Source organism: Acanthochromis polyacanthus, chromosome 12 (genome assembly GCF_021347895.1).
Source record: "Acanthochromis polyacanthus isolate Apoly-LR-REF ecotype Palm Island chromosome 12, KAUST_Apoly_ChrSc, whole genome shotgun sequence".
Classification (NCBI taxonomy): Eukaryota; Metazoa; Chordata; class Actinopteri; family Pomacentridae; genus Acanthochromis; species Acanthochromis polyacanthus.
This window is the reverse complement of record NC_067124.1, coordinates 21,181,251-21,202,794: the sequence shown is the minus strand read 5'-3', so window position 1 is coordinate 21,202,794 and position 21,544 is coordinate 21,181,251. Positions and strand designations below refer to the sequence as shown.

General features: G+C 41.4%; 1 protein-coding gene across 1 annotated transcript in view; it reads left to right on the top strand.

The window, feature by feature from the left end:
- The first annotated feature begins 7,071 nt into the window (after positions 1 to 7,071).
- Positions 7,072 to 21,544, top strand: part of fhl3a (four and a half LIM domains 3a) — a 28,983-nt gene continuing 14,510 nt past the window's right edge. Inside the window, exon 1 of the mRNA XM_022213286.2 lies at positions 7,072 to 7,283. The gene's annotated coding sequence lies outside the window, so the exon portion shown is untranslated. The remainder of the gene's footprint in view (positions 7,284 to 21,544) is intronic.

Below are 21,544 nucleotides of genomic sequence, written 5' to 3'. Positions count from 1 at the left end.
TGCCTGACATTCTCAAGCCATATATAAGTCAGACTTGGCGTAAAACAAGTGAGGATCATAACACTGCTGATTTAATATCTTTTGGCTGCACTGTGTAATACATCAAACTGTTTTGGTCATGATAATAAGGGTCAACATTTGCCAGAGAGCACAGTTTAAACTAATTGCTAACAAGTTCATGTTTTTCCAACATGAACGTTTACTGCACGTTTTCTTTGGGGTTCCAAACCTCTATTTAGAGTTATGTCCAAATCAACAGCCCTAAAAGAGATCAATCTTATAGTTGGGGCTGACTGGGTGACCCACAGGGGTTCGGCTCGTGTCTTCATTGCACAGCTGACTCCCTCTTGGACGTCCCTTCGTTCTGCCCCTAGTCATGCTGCTATAGGCCTCGGCTGCTGGGGGACTTCTCTTGACGCACTGAGCCCTTCTCTATCTACCTTTACATTTAATATGTATACCGTTATTGCAGTACATTCACTCTGTTTCCCCTGTGCTATTTCTCCGAGTGTCCCTGGTCCCAGAGCTGGATGCTTCAGATCTGCGGTCGATGTTCCACCAACCGGTCTAGTTTCCATCATGTCCACTGTGGGATGCTGCTGCTGACCTTCCTCCAGCCCTCTGCTTCCAACTCCCCTTTTTCCACCAGTCAACTCTGCATCGCCCTCACTATACTTGTTATGCTAACTTACATACTGTTTGAATTTTACTGCTAGCTATATATGGAGTATGTTTAATATCAGAGCCGTACATCATAAGAGTAAACTACGAGTCAGTTTTCAATGTTAGCTTATACTTTGTTTGTGTCACATATCTTGTCATACATGTATCCAAATGTGTGTTGTGTTTTCCTTGCTTTCCCACCCCTCCCTCTCCTCCCATCCCTCCCCCTTGCCCTCCTCTGTCCTTCTCAACCCGCCCGGCCAGCAGGCAGATGGGTCCCCCCGATATAGAGCCGGGTTCTGCTCGAGGTTTTTTCCCTGTTAAAAGGGTGTTTTCCTTGCCACTGTCGCCTTTGGGCTTGCTCTGGGGGTCAGGCATATGGGTTCTGTAAAGCGTCTTGAGACGATTTGACTGTAATTGACGCTATATAAATAAAATTGAACTGAATTGAATTGAATGTAGAAACTGTAATTTTTTTTAAAATTACACACACTCACACAAGAAACAAACTGCCACCATTTGATTTAAACGCAAACATTTTGCTATGTGTCCTACAGGTAGAGCTAAAAGATGACTCTAGCTCACATGCAGATAACTTTAATGTAGACATAAAGCTCTTCTGGGCTGTTTTTCTCTCCATTTTGAGAGAAAAAAAAGTGCAGCAGGAACTCAGAAGATGAGGGGGTCACCACTCCTCCCTGGAAGAAAAAAACTATCCACTTCCTGACATGATATTTTGGGGAGAAGAGAGACAAAGACAAAGCCACAGCGGCACCAGTCTCCTAATCTCACCCAGACTTCCATCTCTTTGTGGATGTGAGAAGCCAGCAAGACAGAGAGTGATATTCCACTAAACAGCCATTTTTTCCCCCCATGAAGCTCACTATCCCCCCACCGACCACAAGGAATTTGTTTTATATGTGTGAGATTTGCCCGGCATGCAGAATGTTTTGCGGGTGATGAGACCTATGAATGGGATCAGTGTTTCCACATTATGTCACCGGCTTGTTTATCAGTCTGATGGCTAATGACCCCGATTCCTGTGAAAGTTTCAGCCCAAGGCCTGACTGATCCACTCACCCACTAACATATGTTTAACGAGGCAAACACAGACGGCAGCCAGGATTTACGGGTTAAATGTCTGCGTTCTGACTTACTGGGCTCCGTGCTGTTTAATTCATGTGAGTATTTATCATTACAAGTGAAATGCCTGGTGAGCCACGGCGGGGGTAAATACTACTTTAGAAATCAGGGGCTTGTAACAGGCTAATGCAAGAACAGAAGCACAAATGCTTGTGGGTTTGTTCAGGGTCAGCAATGGAGGAATGCCCTTGTGGGGCAGATGCAGAGCCATTCGGTTTTCTAATATGACCCTGTAAAAATAACACTGCTGACATATTGCTGCACTTGGGCTGAGCTCAGGACTTTGGTATGTCTCCCCTGACCATGGTTGGTCCTCATCTGCAGCGAGCTGCCTGGCCAGCCCAGTCGAAAAATGTATGAACCAGAAGTTCCTCCTGTGAGATTATTTAGTTGTATTTCTTTAAACTCAGAAATCAGTCTGTTAAATATGCCATTAAAGACTGAGCCTTGTACTCTACTCTTCACCACTTTATACTGATATTATAGCCTAGCTATAATATAGGGTGGGTCTAGTTACCCTCCATAAGGCTCGAGGATGGATGCTCCTAAAACAGGCTGGACGAATCACCATGAAGTGTAGAGTCAGAAGGCGGGTGTAACTAAGTGACGACAGAAGCGCGACGATTCTGACAGAAACAACCGGCGCACAATAAACAGTTATCTTTCGACTCGGCTTTGGCCACAGCCCTTAAAGATTTGAAGCTAAAATTCAACTTGAAAGATAAACAAAGGACGGCACTGAAGTGTTTCATTGAGAAGAAAGACGTATTTGGACTTATGCCGACGGGATATGGCAAAACCAGTTGGCTCCGCGGCTCCACTGGTTGGGAAGCTAATGGGACTTAGCCACAATCTGCCGGCGCTCTAGGAACTACGTCAACCTATTCGTTGCACTGATTGGTTGTATACCTACCCAATTGCTGCAGAGGGATTTGATAGACAACCTTTTAGCCCGCCTCCCTCCCTGTCGAGCGTGCCTAGACCCTTGTGCCTTCAGAACATGGGTCTAGCACAGCTAGGCTACTGATGTTATGCTTTTGGAGGGAAATATTGCACTTGTTACTCATCTATATTTATTTGACAGCTACAGTCACAATATAATTACTTTCAAGATTAAGAATTTCCTGAAAGAAATTTTAGAATCTTCTGAAACACAATGCATTTGAACATTTTCTCCATTTTCTCTTGTGACTTCACATGCAGTGTCTTGCCTCTAAACCCCTAAGCTGCTTTAGTTTTTAATCACTAATCAGGCAAAATGATTTCACAAAAAAACCTCAAGATTAGGAAACTAAAAACAAAATTCTGCAGCCGAAACTTGTTTTTTTTGTCCTTCCTACCTCATTAATCACCTGTGACCCCCAGATTGGGAACCACTGGACTAAACCAAGTGCGGGTAAAATTAGCTTCCCCACAACCTGCTACAACTGTAAAGTGATGCTTATGTATTGACAAATCGGCACTGACAGTCTAATAACTACACTCACCATTAGATTTTGAATGCAGAGCCGTTCCTGTGTTTTAAAGTATTATTGCACTCTGCTCCTTGATGTTTGATCCCCGACAGCCAACAGTATAGGTACACTCCTGGGTGGGATTCTCACCATAGTCCCATAACCACAAACTCTTGTAAAACAAAATTGTCTACAATTAAGTGCTTATTCTCTCTGCTTGAGTTTTGAGAGTGTATATTGTGCCACGACTGGTTTTACACTCAAAACAATCACAGTGGCAAAGTGCTAAGGAGCAAACAGGTTTTTAGATGATGCAGTAGTACACTTGAAGTGCTCTGTATATTTAAAAAAAACCTGTAATTGCTGATATCATCTAAAGCTTCTTTAAATTGACGGTGTTTTGATGGGTTGTTTTGAGGTTATCTTTGAAAACCAGCACATTACTCCACATGTCCTTGTATCTAAAGCTACAAACACATTCTAAATGTATTTTCAGTGTCTTTACTCCCTTTGACTGTGTGAGGTTTTGCGTATCACGTCACCATAAATAACAATGTTTTCGTTACATTGCAGCACAATACCACAGTCTCCGCTTGCTATTATGCACATGTTGAAAACAGACACAAGCCAATGTTTCAAGCCATATCTACATATTACTTAAGTGGGACATTTAACAATTTAATTGCCCCATTAGTCTGGTGCTCGGGGTCATGATGCTCATTAGAGGTACTTTTACTCAAACCGCACATCCAAGGGGAGTTTAAGGTTGACGGTGTAGCATTTAAATTTCATTCAGCAGAGCAAGATAGTCACTTGTGATGTTATGATCTCTGTTCACATCCTGCTAAAAAAAAAAAGGTAAAATATGCCCTAAGTTGTATTGTCTTCCTCACCCTGGCTGGAAAACAGCGTAAATAAAGTTGAGTTTTTGTTGCCCTTTACGTATCCATACAGCTCCTGTTCTGACACTTGTTGTCTTCTTTGTATATGTTTTCTTCAGTTAACTACTATTAACCAATCCTAGCCAGTTTTTCATGACTGAAACAGAGAAATGGTTCATGTATAAGGCAAGGAGAGCTACCTTTGACCTTTTTACGAGAATGACTGAAGACCGAAAAACTGAAGGAGTCATCAGGCCGTTTCCACCATGATGAATTGACAGGCAGATATCCTCTAATTTGTTGCACACAGTCTGACAGGACCACGCCTCAGAGTCTAAAATTAGAATTTATAATTAGGGGGTTGTGGAGAATTGAGGGGTCAGACCAGTACAGATCACACTCTGTTAGTTGTAACAGAACCATGAAAAATGGGAGGCACATGTTCAGGCAATTATGTATTCAATGAGATACTTCTTGTCTAGTATTTTGTACCCTCTTTTGCATTTAAAGGAACAAACACACAAAAAAAATCACATTAATCTAATTCGTAAAAATGTACATAATGGTGTTACATGCTTTTCATTTTTAGTATGACCAGTGTGCTTTGCATAATTTACACAGATGTTGAATGTAAAGTTCAAGCACAACGTAAAAGGTTTAATCCGATCATAGCAATGTAGTGCAACAGGGCTGTTAGTTTAGAGAGAAATACCATTTTCCATGAAGTACTTAAACTGCAACTTTTTGTCATTTGTAATACTTTTCAGCACTGACATCTTAAAAAAATAGTCTTATATGAGTGACTTCATTCAGTGATTTGAGCTGTATTACTGTTCTTTTCTTCTATGTGTGTTTGATGGATGACCATACAGCCATTTCTCAGAAGCAACTCACTAATATATGCTTTCAGGATCTTGTTTATCATACAGACATGAAACTGGTGACCTTCTAGTCTAAGTCTGCATTAAAACAGACATACAACAGTCTAAGGCACACCTGTGCACTAATCATGGTGTCTAATCAGCATCTTGATATGGCACACCTGTGAGGTGGGATGGATTATCTCAGCAAAGGAGAAGTGCTCACTATCACAGATTTAGACAGATTTGTGAACAATATTTGAGAGAAATGGCGATATTGTGTATGCGGAAAAAGTTTTGGATCTTGGAGTTCATCTCATAAAAAATGGGAGCAAAAACAAAAGTGTTGCGTTTATGTTTTTGTTGAGTGTAGTTGCGGATGGACTCTTTCTTCTTGTTGAAGTAGCCGTTCATTTTGGGTTTCAGTAGAGTTTTAAGGTGTCAGTGTCCTCCAAAGTGCTTGTCAGATGGCCAGTAGCTGAAGCTTCCTCACCCCACACACTGGCACTTTACCAAAACAGTCAATCTGATCTTCACATTCCCACTTCATGCCAAGAGTTATCCACGTGGCTTAAAATTCTCTTGAAAGCTCTGTTTTTCTTGCTTACATAACAATTTCTTTAGTACAAATGTGTACATACATGAGTGTAACATTATGAACGTCTCCCAGGAGGAAGTGCCTGAAAAATCCCATCCACATTTTGTCAGCAGTGATTCCACCTCATCCTCCTCTCTGAGCGCTTTTCAGTCGGCCTTTGATTGTAGCCTTTCTTAAATAAAAGCATAAAATAGTGCACTGCAATAGACATTAAAACCTTGTTCACAAAAGTTATGTGAAAAAAATGTGAAAAGATTTATGATTCAGATAATGAATGAATGTGAAATGAAATTCTTATAATGGTTAGGAATAATTTGTTTCAAGCTTCAACCTACTGGTCAAATTGGTTATTACAATTTATTTTATGTAAGACAAGGATTTCCTCATAAAGAACAGCAAAACAGAATTTCCTCATTTCCAGTCAATGAGCACAGTCTTGGCTACCACTTACAAAATTTCTGTTTGAACTGCAGCAGATAAGGCTGAAAACACCAACCACAGAAAGTGGTGACTGGCGAGCTGGATATCACTCCTTAATATCACTAGAGGCACAGGAACAAATTCTGTCTATCTCACAGGGTGGTGCTTCTGTCAACAGTATTGTGTTTTAATGCGACATTTACTGATTAACAGCAGTGACGCCGTCCTAACACCTGGTGATTTCATCAGATGTTCAGAAGGCGTCAGCTTTTATATATATGACAAACCGCTGAATCCAGGGAAACCGTCACTCCCACTTGTTGAGTCACGACAAAAAATGAAACCTGAGGACTGAGAACGACCCGCACTGTAAAATGGAGAAGTGTAATGTAACAGCTGGGCTGGTCTTTACCCTGTTGGGTAATGTCAGAGCATTTCAGCAAATGTCACTTAAAGATCAAGTGATGTTTTGTCATGTTTTTTGAGCAATACTTGCTGCTGTTCACTTTCACCAATGTATCTGAAAATTAGAAATGTTTCAGCCAAATAACTTCTGAGTCTGAAACAGCATTTAGACTAAAGGACATATAAACTCATATAAAATTATTTTTGCCTAATAAGACCAAGTTGACTCACCAAATGTATTAATTGTGCATATATTATACAAAAATTGCAAGTATTTGTGGTTGGCTGGTAATTTTCTTTGTGTCCATCTCTGTTGATTCAATGATTAGTTGATTGAGTGATTGAAAAAAGTAATTAAAGAGCTGCAAAGTACTAATCTAATGAGCCAACATTCCGTTGTACAGAAAACTTGATAAATGCAAGTTCGGCTTATTCAAGCAGACTGATGCGACTACACTACATAATTCTGTTAAAAGTGAGAGAAAATAAACCGCATTAGAGACAAAGGGCCCTGCTGGGATCTACCCTGCACTGCCTGGACTTCTCTCTGGGCTCGTTTGAAGTCGCTGGATCGAGGGAGGGAGGGAGGAATGTTTTTTGGGAAGGCGGGATCTTGTGACTCACCAGCAACTTCCTCAGTAGTAGGACAAAAGTAGCCGGCAAGCTGCATCCCTCTTCGCGGCAGAGGTTTGACTACAGTCAGAAGAAACACACACAAAAAAGTTTTACGGCTGGCGAGCGACGATCCTGAGCAGTCGGAGGAGCGATCTCCGATCTGATCCTGATCTGACAGAGAGAAGGAGGCGGGTTACCACTGTCAAGTTGCAAAGTTGCTTCCAGACGTCAGACATTACTCCTGGTAGGACTCCAATTTTCCTTCCTTTTCACGTTTCACAGTGTTAACCTGTCATAGGGCCTCAGAGGAAGTTTACAAAACAATGAAAACTTCCCTGAAAAAATGTAAATAGCTTAGAAAAGTGTTTTATGTTATGGAAATATTGGCTTGCTATTCAATCATAGTCATAATAGTGGCTGTGGATGTTGTATTCACCTGAAAATGAATGTCAGAAACAATCAATGAACTCAAAATGTTAATGACTTAAGATGTTTGATTACATCTTATATCTACAAATAACAGAAATAATTGTCCTTAAAAAAATAACCACCCATACAATTTTGAGGTCTCATTATTGTTTTAATGGTTGCTTTCAGTAGTGCTGGAGGGGGTTGCACACTTATCATGATCTTTAAATCTGTAATGTAACACCTTAAGATCACATTTGCTGTGTGCGTTTTATGTAGTTTTATCTGTCTAGTGAAAAATCAGTGTGTGTGTGTTAAGATTACAGCAGGCGTGGGCTTGACATCATGACAAGTGTTGATACTCCTCTCCTCAGTTAAACACAGTGCCTGGGGAAAAGCCTGCAAAGACAAACACTGAGACAAGTGAAGGGGTCTGGACATTTTCTGTCTGTCGATGTGTTTTTCTAATTTCTTTGCCTTTTTCTTTATTCCCTGCTGCTCAGTTCAGTGTCTCTCCTGCACTGTGTGTAGTATACTTTATATATGTATATACTGTATATAGATGCAATTGAGGCAAAAACACTAATAAACAGGATCCCCCTCAGTGCAGGAGCAGTCTGTATTGGCTTGCATGACCCACTGAACTGTGTGGAGGAAGGATTAAGGAACAACTGTTGTGTCACAGAAGCTCCCAGCTGAGCAACGTGTGAATGCCTCAGAGAGCAATGGCCCTCAGGCTAAACTTGTCTTTTCTTCAGCAGGCAGGAGGAAGTGGGATATGGTAGTGTGCGTCTGGGATGGGTGTGCAGGGCTGCGGCTCCTGGGTTTGTTTTGGGCGTACCTCATCACATCGTAGCCCAGAGTAGTACTGTCATCCGCGTGACGATGTGTTTGACGTTTCACCTGTTGCATCAGTGGGAAAGTAAAGCAGCCTGACGTGAGATATGGTTTGATAACAAGGATAAAAGATAGATTAAAAAAAAAAAAATCCATGTCTACATTTAACACACAGAATACTTCCATCTTTTGTCTCGGCTCCAGTTGAAATAACTTTTAGCGACGTCTGATGTGGAATTTAGATGCGCAAGCGGACTAGATACAGTGTTTTTGGGAAGTGTTAAGAATAGGAAATCCTTTTGCACTTTGCACAGATAATACATTTACTGTCATCTTAGAAACTGAAGTGGGACACTTTTATTCTGACAAACTGAGCTAAGTGTAGTTCCACTGAGTCAGGAAGGATATTCAGTAAATTTCAGCGACTTTAATGGACTTTTGACTTGCAGGGACTTGATCAGTTTTGGTTTAAAATGAAAGTGTCACACGTTTAAGCATTTCTTCATCCATTAAATCTGCAGTAACTGAGTTGTAGGTCACTTGGCGACAGCAGAAACAAACTGTAAACCACATCTGTACATAACATTTGCTTATCAGCAGCACATAATTTGAATAGTTAACTTACAGCTGCATGTTTTACACATCCACTAGGTAGGAAGCAAGCGAGCTATTGCTTTGGAGTCATGTTGCAGGCCACCCAGTGAATCTAGCTGCAATATTCACTTTTGTTCGGGCTCAGTTTTTCTCTCTGCTCGCTTTTGATTGAAAAAATCTGTTACTCTAAGTTGTTTATTGTTTATTCAGTCCTTACACTTTGTGTGTTCTTAATATATCAGTGCTTGTTTTGCTAAAAGCATCTCCATGCAGCTGAGACTGAAGAAGCCAAACAAATGGAATACAGTTGGGGATCAGACCAAAACAATGAACTGAAAGATGTTGACATGCTCCATGGCAGAATGGATCTGTTGAATTTCCTGCTAATTCTCTGTGGGCTCATCTCAATGAGCAAACCCTTTAATGTACATGCAGTCACTTGATCCATTGTTAAATGACAAAGATTTAATTTAGAATGAAAATTTGACCAAAAAGTCTAATTATTTACCTCCCTTTGCCATTTAATTAATCTACTGTGTTGTAGTCATTGCTGAAATCTTGAATAGCGTATGATTGAACGTGAAGACAAAAAGTTAACAAATCACTACAATGAAATTTACTACAGCACTTCTCTTTTCTGTTTGACGCTGCAGAATTTACACCTTGAAGGGATCTGTGAGAAATTAGGCTGTTCTTCCACCACTGACAGGTTATTTTTACAGAAACTCTTGGTCAGAGTAGCAACCAGAAATAATGTCCTAGCAGCCAAAAGCCAGTCATTCTGTCCCATTTAGCATCTGGGAAGTTTGCCTTGACGGAGCCCACGGGCTGTATAATGTATTTGTTTGCTTTTTTCCCTCTTCCCCTCTTCCTCTCTCTCTCTCTGTTTCATTGACCATGGTCACATTCTTCGGAGGTCTCTATGTTTTCGAAAGGTTAGGTTGGCGGTTGGACCCCAGCCAGCTTTAAACTGCAGTGGAACTGCAACTAAATGACTCGGACTGGTTGTGGCTGGTTTTATGTGCTGGCACTGTTTGAAACTGGGCCAATGTTAATGATGGAGGAATCGGCGGTCAAGTGCTTGCAGGTGGTTTGGGAGCAGAATTTAGATTTGTGTTGAAGTAGTTTTCTTTTTGACATTATGCAGCTGTCCGTCAGTCTGTGGTGTGACAGAGGGCACCGGGCATACTTTGTCATTTTGTGATTTCTTTACGCCACATTGTTTTAAAGGGTGCAGTTTGATAAATCTGAGAATGTGATGCTGCTTAGTTAAGACGCTTAAGCTTGTTAACGCATGCGTTTTCATATCTTCAAATATACAATGATGTCTTCGTATTAGCTGCTCATATAGTCGTTTTTCGCTGTTTTGTCTTTGCATGCTCCTGTTGTCTATTTTATTGCTGACTTTCTGATGAGTTGAACTCTCCAGTGTTGCTATTAGGGTGTTTTCAAACTCTTATCTGGGTAATTCCAATCAGAATTTTAAAAATGCAACCCAATCCAGCTTTTAGTTGTTTCGACTGATCAAAAAAAGTAGCCCATCTGTGTTATACACGAGACCAAATAAGGCAAATTGAAACCCTTTCTGCTTCAGTGTTAACAGAACCTGTCCAGCCCATCTCTCATGTGTGTCTGTGAATGAAATATGCAGAAAAAACATAAGAATTCATTTGGTCTAGACTACATATATATATTTGTAATTTAGATATACATGTTTATATTTTCTTTGTGGTCTGAATGTGTGTCTTTCCCGCTGGTAGTCAGCTTCCTCCTCAGTAGGATGTGGGGGCGCGTGGCTGGCAGCAGGAGTGTGTCTGCATTCCCTGATAGGGGGGAAGTGACCTCAGGTTTCCTGTGTGGGGATGGCCAGGTGCTGTGGTGTTATTGTGAGGGTCGCGAGACTTCCTCCATGGATGCTTTGTTGGTAAACGTCTGAAACTCGATCCTTTGAGCCAGGGCCCCTGTGGGAGGTAATATGCCCCCCTCACAATCCAGTCACCTCGCCTCACACGCTTTCCCTCTCTTCTTTCTCAGGACTCTCCATCACAGCGTTCGGTCTATGTGAGATTTTATGTAAAGAGAACATAAAGTTTCTATGGGCAGCTACGGAGTGTGAAAGGTAACTGACTCTGTGCTAATGGGGTAATTATGTTCCTTGAGGGATACAATTACAGGTCTATACCTAGCACTTACCTGCTGCTCTCAAAGGAAATAATGTTTTGAGAGGAAATACCAAGTTGTAAGCACAGAATTACAGATGCCTCATAACTACACACCTACTTGTTTAATATAAACTAATTATATGCCATGAAAGAATGGGGCAATGTTTTGCCTCACTCCTCCTTTCACTTGATTGACTCCATTCTTCTGCAGCTGTCTGTTACATTTATTACGCACTGAATGAATGGAACCTGTTTCTACCTTATCAGTATTTCCTCTACACTGTCTCACACAGAGCAGATGTTGTTTGGGTGCAGGGATCTTGTCGATTCACTGCTGCATCATCACATTTCGTCTTGCGTTAGAGAAATGTGTGAGTCAGCCGTGACTGTTTTTCTGCACCCTCGCCTAAAGGGAGGACGGTAGTGTCATGCAACAGAAGTGTGTGGCACGTACAAATTCACAGGATCTGAGGAAAAGAATGTGACGGTTATCAAGTCCTCTATAACGTATCCAACCTGCATAGGTTTGTTCCTGGGAACAGGAAGTCCTTTACCTCTGTTGTAGGATAAATAAACCTCTGCCAAAATTTGTACGCAATTGCATAATGTCATAGTTTGCTCAATACATTGGCACCCTAAAAGTTGTTACCCTGGCAAAGCAGAGCATGTCTATACAGGGAATAAATGTTGCAAGTCACATGGAGGAGCAGGGAGAAGGAAGGACTGAGAGAGACGCACACATTTCAAGTCTGTGGACAAATTGCAGTGGTTTTATAAAACGGGTAATGCAATGTGCATTATAAATTCGTATAACTAATGGTTATGTTGGGATGTGGCTAAATCATAGGATAGCCTTTGGTAATGGAGGCACTTGAGGAGAAGAATGTGGAGTGAGGAGAACTTCTCCAGAACACACGGTAATAAGATGTTATTCTACCCTGATATGTCTCTGCTAAGACAGATGACAAAATAAAGAGCCAAGGGTTACACTTCATACTGTAACACCACATCTTTATGTCTGGGATAAGAGAGAGAGATCTTCTGGATAATGTTTTATTGATGGGTCCACTAACCATTATGATGATTACCATAGCTTCTGTCAGAGAAGGATCACCATTAAAATGCTGTTTTCATACTTACTGTAAACGTAGTAAAGAATTCAACAACAAATCATTGAGGCTGGCTGACACCCCAACCCACTAGGGTTTCTTTAAGTTGGGACATGTTATAAAAAATAGCTACAGTATGAGTAAGTGTACAATAATTTAAACGGCAACCAGCAGCCCATGTAGAACCGACAGAACGGTTTTGTTTTTTGTGGAAGCAGCAATGTCGTCATCCCTCCCATTGAATGTTCTTGTACACTGGCTTAATTGGGCAATAATCTGAAAGCATGTGGCCAGCAGTTCTTAACCACACAGTGATACACAGCAGGCATCAAACAAGGGCACAATGCCTGAAGCTCAAAATGCCACCTTTCAAAACACTGTAACCCCGAGAGAGAGAGGGTTGTTAACAAAGTATTTCTCTCCAACAACTTGCTAGCAGGACTTCTCAAAACAGATGTCTTGGAGAGGTAATTAAACCTTGGCTCTGTGTACGTGCAATGTTTGCTCCACCATGCTACTACCGTATTTCCACCTTCATCCCCCGCTGCTGTGGCAGTTGTGTCTTTATATGGCTTGTAACTTCAGTTTGCCACAATGCCAACTGCATTGGTGTTGATTGCTTCCCAAATACTTAATGGGGTTGGTTCCCACATCTGCTAGGAACGAACCCAGGCTGTGATGTCACAACAAAGTGCAATCAAGCCAGTTTGGGTGTGGGCAAAGCACTGGTGTTTAGCACGTGCACTTTTTTATTTTTCTATTTGAAGGTGCACAAATGTTCTCTGTGTTGTTGCACAACTTTCTTTCAGGAATGAACTACAAGGACCTGACATGTTGGAGTGCATGAAAAGCTGTTACTTGTTCAGATTAGAAGTGTATTATCTTGTCTCCGATAAATACAGCACTGTTTATTTAGAGTGCAGCTGTGAGACAGAGCATTCCCCTCGCTAAAAGTAAACACTGTAAAAATGCCTGCTCTGCATGATGAAACTAGCAAGTGATCAAGAATGTGACTCCTTACCGAGAATGTCTTGCGCCATCTCTCTCCATCATCGTGCTTTTATGTCTTTTGCTCACTAGTATTTACTGGCATGCACGCATGCTTACATTGTTTCAGCCTCTCACTTTTGTTTCTGTGGCTCCGTTGTAGAGACAATAGCAGAGTCTTCACAGCAGACAGGCTGAGACAAGCCAGACTTGTTACATATGCTGAGGTGTGGATCTATATCAGTGACTAAACTGAGCTGTATATGACAATTTTGAAAATATGCAAAGGAGAATGTGCTTGGCACTGCTTAGGCACACTTTGGCATTGATTGTAAAGCTGTCAAAGTGCAGTGATTAGAAGTAGGAAGTAGGCAGGCGGTCTCTTGGCCTCCTTTGCCTTCCTGTCTTCTCTCACCTTCATGGGATACTGACCGGCCCCCATGTAGGGCCTTGGAGGAGCCATAAATGGCAGAAAGTGGCCTTCACGTGGCTATAAAAGGATGTCAGCTCCTTCAAATAGAAGCGGACAGTGATGTACAACAGGGGCAAGTAAGAGGGAACTAAGGAGGGATATTGTGGCTTCTTAAGTTGAAGCTGAAGAGAAAGGATAAGATGGAGAGGAGTGGCCAGAGCACATTATTATGGTTTACAGGCACATCACTCAATGAGCTGTCACAGGAAGGTGTAATCGAAGACAAATGCAAGTCCCTGCTGTGTATAGTTTACTCTGTGTGCTACCTTTCCATCCTGGAAAGGTTCCATAAATCTGCAGAAAATTCAACTGTTTACTCTTATCACAATACATGTACACAAGCCAAAAAACATGTTGCGAGTCCCCCCACACATCAGACATCATCTTTCATTCACCTCATGCGATAAAAGCCCTTGAAAGTGGTGAAGAGAGATCATTACAGTGAAGTACTGCTTTGTTTGACAGTGTGTTCACAACCAGCAGATCGTATTGGGCTCAGGATGTTTGTAGTGATCGGACATAACTCAGTCCAGAGGGCCATCATTTACATTTAATACAGTTACGAAATGACTCACAGACCTCCTGCACCAGAGAATTCTGTTGGTATTGTTGTGCTTTGACTGGTATTTAGCATAATCATCTGGTGCTGGAAGACCCTCGAGATACAAAACCCCTCAGGGTCGTCCATCCATGTCCAAACATCGGTCCTCACGTACAACACTGAGCCCCCCTGCCTCATGAATTTCAACTTTTATTGTTCAACTGCAGCATACGAAGAAAACTCACATATTTCCCCAGGAACTGCAAGTAGAAATTTCTACTGCTTGGAAATTACATAGGCAGTAGGAAACACAATAGAGTTTTCATGTATTTTACAAACATCTTCAAATACATTTACTTTTATTAGATTTCTATTTAAGATTGCAGTCCTGTGGTCTGACCGTTTTCATGTTCAGTTGCTACAACAAAACCCACAAAAAACATGTCTATAATCACAATGCACAATACTTATTATATATGAACAAAACCCCAAACTCTGTCTGGCTGCTGCAACTGGTAAAACATAGATGGCTTTACAGAATGGCCTTTGCTGCTGTGCACATGATACTTCAATACGTATAACAGAGGCAAAGTGAAGTGTAGAAGAATAGCAACTTGGTGTGCTTTTGTAGCAATTTGATTCTATTTGAGGATAAAAGAAAAAAAAAGAAAAAGAGATATCTGTGCCTCATTGTCATCAGTCTTCAAGAAATGTTAAAAAGTTTTTTACTTGGGTAGGGATTTCACTTCTTGCACATAACCATAGTGAGATGTACGTGGTGGTATTTAAGCATTGAGTTACTGTGCAGCTCTCTGCCACTATGTCTAGAAATACTGTGATGTTGGAGAAATCATGACAGGCATGAACCCCCATTACAACCAGCAGCTTGATGTAGTGTACACGTGTCTCGGGCATTCAGCCAAACCACCTACAGAGATGACGCTTGACCACATTAGCGGCAGCAAAGTGCAAATGTAGCACATCTCTGCCACCAGTCTACACACAGATGCTATATAGGTGGGCATCAACTGTCAAATGCTGGGCCAATGAGAAGCACAAGCTGTTCAAACAAGTGGGAGGCAGTTCATATATAATCAAAAAATAATTAAAAATTGATCAGAGTACATCTCAGTCTGATAAGAGAGGATATTTGTGATCTCACCAAGAAAGGAAAATTCTAATTTATTGACATTTTAGTATATATCAGTTTAGACCAGCACAGCACTAGGATGCAAGAAGCTGGTTAACACCCGGTGTGCACACGGTTGCACATTTTCCCACCCCACCGAACGTCACTCAAAACTTTACGTTCTGTTTACTCCATTCTTCACAGGAGTCTGGCAAGCATCTCTGAGTTGTTTTCTTCTTTACTTGTCCTAAGGTCCACCATACGTTTGCAATTCTGTCAGCGCTTTAATGGGCCTTAGCATTCAGCTTCAAACACAACCACATCCAATGCTGGCAGTGGAAATTAGATCAATGGGTAAAATGCGGGCCAGACGGTGAGCAAAGCACAGCAGAGGGCCAATGACACAAGCACCATGACTTCACTGTGGAAGTATTCAACCCCCCTTAAAAGCCCCCATCCCTCATCCCGTTGCACGCTTTCCCAACACTGGTGAGTGGAAACTGTTTAAGGTTTAATGATTGCTGAACGGAGCAAAAAGCGTCTGATAGTGTGAGAAGTCATACGCGATGACGGTGATTGGTCACATCATGTCTTGCTTGTAGTGATTGGGTTGAAGTCTGTCATACTGCCTCTGCACAACCTTGTATAGCGTGTAGCTTTGAACCTTCTCCTGCCTGCGTCACTGGATCCTGCTGGTCCAATAGGTGGAGCATATAAGCCGTTAATTTACATGGTGCGTGACATACATTTACACTTCACTTGATTGATGAACAGTCTGCAGAGCCGTGACAAGAACCTTGTGGTTTCAGCTAGCTTCTCACTTTGTTTGTGTCTGCTTTGTGTTCAACGTTGTTTCCAAATCCCTCTAAGCCGAGAATTCTCCTATATAGGAAAGAGGAGCAGGATAAAAGCAGAATGAGGTCGGACAAGAGTCGGGTGAGAGCCGTGGTTAATAGATTGAAAGAGATAGACAGGTCTGCTTGGGAAGCAACATAATTCAGCCACGCTATCAGTGTTTACCAAAGCACCTGTTTTCACGTCGTCTCTCCATTTAACAACTGCAGCTGAGACTTTGCATTTTATCACCGATAATGAATTAGGGGGGGAAGATGAATGGTGTTTTGCATGGCTGCATGATAAAGAGATCCCAGTGTGTGACACCCTGAGATAAGGACCTGACGGATTGCGGCTCTCTTCTGGCAAAGTCGAGAAACTAGCTATAGGATTTCTGAACTTGCAGCTCTCATTGAGACTTAAATTAGCCTCCGATAAATCCACCTAGATCTATTGTCTATCAAAGGGAATGCTGTTTTTTTGATACCGACACTAATCAGTTTTAGCTGAGAACATGTTTACATCCACTGCTATCACTCCACTGCTTCCTTGATCTTCTGCTATGATTGATTCAACATGACATGCTCAGTGCTAGGTCGCGACACAATTAAATTCCTCTAACTATACTATTCTGACACTGTGGGTGGATGCGAATGCTCAAAACACAAATGACAAGTAAGAACTTGTAATGCACTCGAGCACGAGATCTCAACCTCTACGGGAAGGCAGCGGAGAAAAGGGTAGGTGGGAGAGCGACTGAGGGACATGGGGAGCCGAGGGTGGAGGCCGTCCTGGATGTATGGCAGCATGATTTATGGACACCTTTGAAGTGAGCTCATTGCAGCCACACGGCCTGCCTGCAGCATTTCAGCACCGAGACATTCTCCTGGCAGCATGGCGAGGGGGATGAATGACCTCAAGGTCACTAACCTCCGCTAGTCTACCGCGCACGTATATACACTTCCTGATTTTGTAGCAATTCATCAGAGTGTGTTTGGTTTCCAACAAGCAAAAAGGTACTGCCGGAACATCCATTGTACATGTGACTTGCTTCCCAGTAACCTATCTGAAGGTCAAAGCAAACATGGAGACTGACAGAGAGGAAAAGGAGGTGGCCCTTCTCTGGATCATAAGAATTGGGTCACGAGAGATTTGTTCCTATGCAGTTCTTTTTTTCTTTTTTTTTGCATTAGTGTGCAGAATAATGAAGGGAAATTTATGGTATCTCAGTAGAGTCTGAATGGAAACTGATTTTTGTCATCCCTTGCAGTTTAAATCCCCTTCTCCGGTCTCTAATCTTAACACTCATGACATCATTGCTTCAAAAGGCTTCCATCATTTGGTTGTTTTAGTTGAGGACTGCGCAGTCATCAGCCCCAGAGCACATCATCTACTTCATGTGTTCAGATTATTGTTACCAAGATCTTCCCTTTTTGTTTGAAGCTAATTTCCCAAATACATCAGATTGTTTTTGATCATATCAGAGTCATTTATGTGAACAAAAAAGCCAGGGATTGTGAGCATGAGAGGTAATTACGCTCAACAGGAAGTCCCCACAAACAGACTTGAACAAACTGCGGGTGTGTGTATGCAGCTGCTCACTGTGTGTGCTCTTTGTGTACAAGTCACTCATTGTCCCCCTGTTTGGCTGCTGCATTTATTTTTTCTTTGATCCCTCTGTCTACCCTCAGCTTTGCGTGCTGATGTGTGTGCATGTGTGCATGCATAATACTGTAGGTGTGTGACTTCTACTTCTTGCAAGCGGCTGCAGGTGCGTCTGTGTCTCCTTGACTTTGTCCTTCTGCGGAACTGTGTCAGTGTGTTTAGACATAATACGGCTGTTTTTCATTGTGACTGTGTGTTTGCAAAATGTGTGACCATCTTTTTGAGAAGTCCCAGAGATCTCTGTGTTTGGGGTAGCAGGAAGAAGCACGGAGTGTTTGCATACTGTGTCGGACTTCTCATTGTTATCAACCCCATTCTGGAGAAAGGGGTCATTGCCCAGTAGGAAATGAAACTGCATATGGTTCTCAGACCAAAAGGAAGTAGACATTCTGTTTTTATGACAGGAAAATGGTGTACAGCGGCGTTTCAGAGGTCAACCCACATTATCCTGCCTATTTTTAGATCACTGGTTTTATGTACAGTACACGGTATAACAGTATATATTGAACTCTACTGTTAAATTGATTTATTCTAGGCACACTTTTTTACATTTGCATTATACGCTCCATTGTATAGATAGCTAAGAGTCTAAAATCTGCCTGAGTGATCAAAATTAGTCATACGTTACATCAGTAGCATGTCAATTTTCACATTACCACAGCATCCCTATTAAAACGCTGCTTTCTGCCTTCAGTCATCGCTCTGCAGGAGGAAACAAGAGCAACACGTCACTGCCAGGAGGTTTATGGTCATACAGAATGAGGGCACTGTTTATAAGTTGCCATGGAGATGTATCTGAGAAGGGAAAAAATGGCTACATATACTGGAAATGACTTCTAAGATATTTATCCCAGCCGGTTCACATTTGGCAGGTTCCTCTCACTTTTCTTAGCCAGCGTAATGCTTTTTTTTTTTTAAAGAAAGAAAATGAAGGCTTCTCAGGGTTACAGAGTCAAAGGGGGGAAAGGGGTGAGTATTTTAGTCTGTTGCGCTTGTGGAAAATCATTTGTGCAGCTGTTGTCGAGAATGTAGAGTGTTGCTGCTTGCCTATAATGTGTAAAACCCACGAAAGCCCTCTGCACACAGAAACTGGAAACATCCACCTGCTTATAACAACATTCTGAATATTCATGTCTGGGGATGTTGGGATGTATGTTTAAAGAAAGGAAAACAAGACACACCTTCTTGTCTGGGCATTAACCTCAAGGTCAGGTGTCATCGCTGCAGCCACGAGCCACAAGTCTGAATGAGTTATAAATAATTGCTTGCAGTTGTGGGTGTGTAATGTGCAGTTGTGTGTGGCATGCTTAGATTGCTGAGTGTGCGGCCTGCAAAACCTTCCAGTCCGTTTCTTTGATGCCCTGGCTAGTTGTGCTGACTCAGCAGCATTAGGAGACCACCTGGGAATGACCAGGAGTCTGGAGGAGCCATTTTGTGTCATTTGGTTCACAGTGGTGTTCAGCCCCGGGTGTGACCAATAATGCCAAAGCTAGTGTGTAAACAGCAGTAGTCAGAAGGCTTCAAAGTCAAAATAGTGACGCAGACATTATATTTAGGCTCTCTGTGCTTTCTCAGCTGTTAGGTTATGTTTATGTACTAAGTTTTAAATTATATGCTAGCATATAATTAGCTAATTTCATAAGGAAGAGTGTTGGATCACATTGTAACCAAGATCGAATGAGTGTATGTTCACTGAAAACAGGAAGCAGCTGAGCTTAAAAAGTGGAATTAGAGTTTTTTTTTCTTCTTTATCTCCCTCTAGTGAAAGACTTGTCTCTATCTAACTCACTTTCTTTCTCTTACATATGTGTACATGAGCCTATTAAGACTTCATTATATTGTTATGATTAAACTTAACCAAAGGTAAATGTTCAGGTTGAGCATTTATTGTGATCATTAAGTTTGGGAAGAAGGGTAAAGGAATGCATTGTGCTAGTAAGTGTCCTCGCAAAACTAGAAGTGCAAATGTTTTTATGTGTTTGTACATATTTGGTAATGCTTCTTTTTTAAAATTTTAGTAATGGAAAAATGTCTCACCATGCGAGTGAAATGTCCCAATTTTCCACTTTAACCAAAGCAAAGACAATATTTATGCTTATTTCAAGGCCAAAAGTTGTACAGCACATACTTGCACCAAAGTAGTAACAATAAAGACACAACAGAAAGGCAAGAAAGAGAGAAATGTCCATGACACCATGACCAGTTTTCTGTCATATCAGAAAGCACCGACAACAAAGTCAATCTGATTTGAGAGTTTCAAGCTTTATAGCAATAGGTCAAATGCACGTGCCACAAATTCACGTTAGGTCCTGTGTAAATAGAAGGAGTTTGCCAAATTTCCCTCTAAATCTCATGGCTTTGACAGTTTAAAGGAGTTGATTTTATTTATGAGGACAGTTAAGAGGCGTTTTTCCATTGGAGTGACTTGAGAAATATCTGCTGACTCTTCCTGGCTATGCAGTAAAGGTACAAAGACCCAGACAAAATTATCTTTCTGTTTTACTACTGAAGATATTGCATCAGAAGGGCTCTTTCTGTTCCCCCTCTGGAGGTTGGTCTTGTGAAAACAACATCCTCTCCCGGGGCTTGCAAACCAGTAACTGAATCATCCAGCTTGCAAGTGGAAGTACCCTGACCTCACTATTCATACTCCTCTGTCTGCTCAGCTTTAAATGGAGGCTGGGCCGTGCTCCACATGTTGAATATATGTATTAAGAATGGCACTTTAAATTGTGAAAACATTTATTCAAACAATATGCAGATCCACATTTTCTTAGCAAAACAAGGCATGTGTTAAAATTGAGATAGTTTTCAACCAAACAGTGAACGCTTCACATTTCAAAGGGGTTGACAATGACAGAGAGGATGTTAAGATAGCAGGATAGTGACTAAGATAGCCATGTTTGGGCACAAATCTGCCATGGGAAACTTTAGAGTAACAGGGATCCTGGGCTGAATGGCTGCATTTGTTCAAAGATAAGTGAGGGGGTTAGAAGCAGAGTGGTCTAACTCACAAAAAATCCAAACTTAGTTTTTTGAAAATAATTATAGTTATATTTTATGGTCTAGATTTTAGTGACAAAATGGTCTAACCCAGAACCCATATATAGCATTACAATGGCACTTCGAATGTGAGATCATTCTTGAAAATAAAAAGCTTTGAACCTACAGTATTTTTCTCAAAAACTGCAGAAAGTGGATTAGACCACTCTGCTTCCAAACCTTTCAAATACTACTAAATCCACTCATACAGATAGACAGAAGCCTCAGAACAAACCCGATTAATTTATTTATTCTGAAACCAGCAGCCACCTCAAATCACTGAGTGAAACTCCCAGAAAATGTAACTGTTACCCTGAGATCTTTCAGCACCTTTCTTGGGTTTCCTTTCACAGTATACAATATGCTTATCTTTATGACTGCACCGTTTTTTTTTTTGCAGACATCAGCTTTTAGTCCATTTGTTGAACACTGTCTGTTCATCAAGCATTCTTTTAAGCTCCATTGTCTCTGCATTCCTCACCTTCCTTTCCTCTCATCACGCTGTTTTCCACCTCAGAGTGTATTCGAAGATCAACTACCAGACTGTCAAGACTTTTTTTTTCTTGCTAACTTTCAAGATTTGTTTTCTCCTTTCTCACCCTCGCTCCAGTTTTCCCTCTGCCATCTAAACATTTACCAGCAAATACCAGCACAGAGAAAGAAAGAAAAAAAGACAACCTTTCTTGCATTCTCAAGGCAATGACTCTCCAAAAACCTCCACTGGC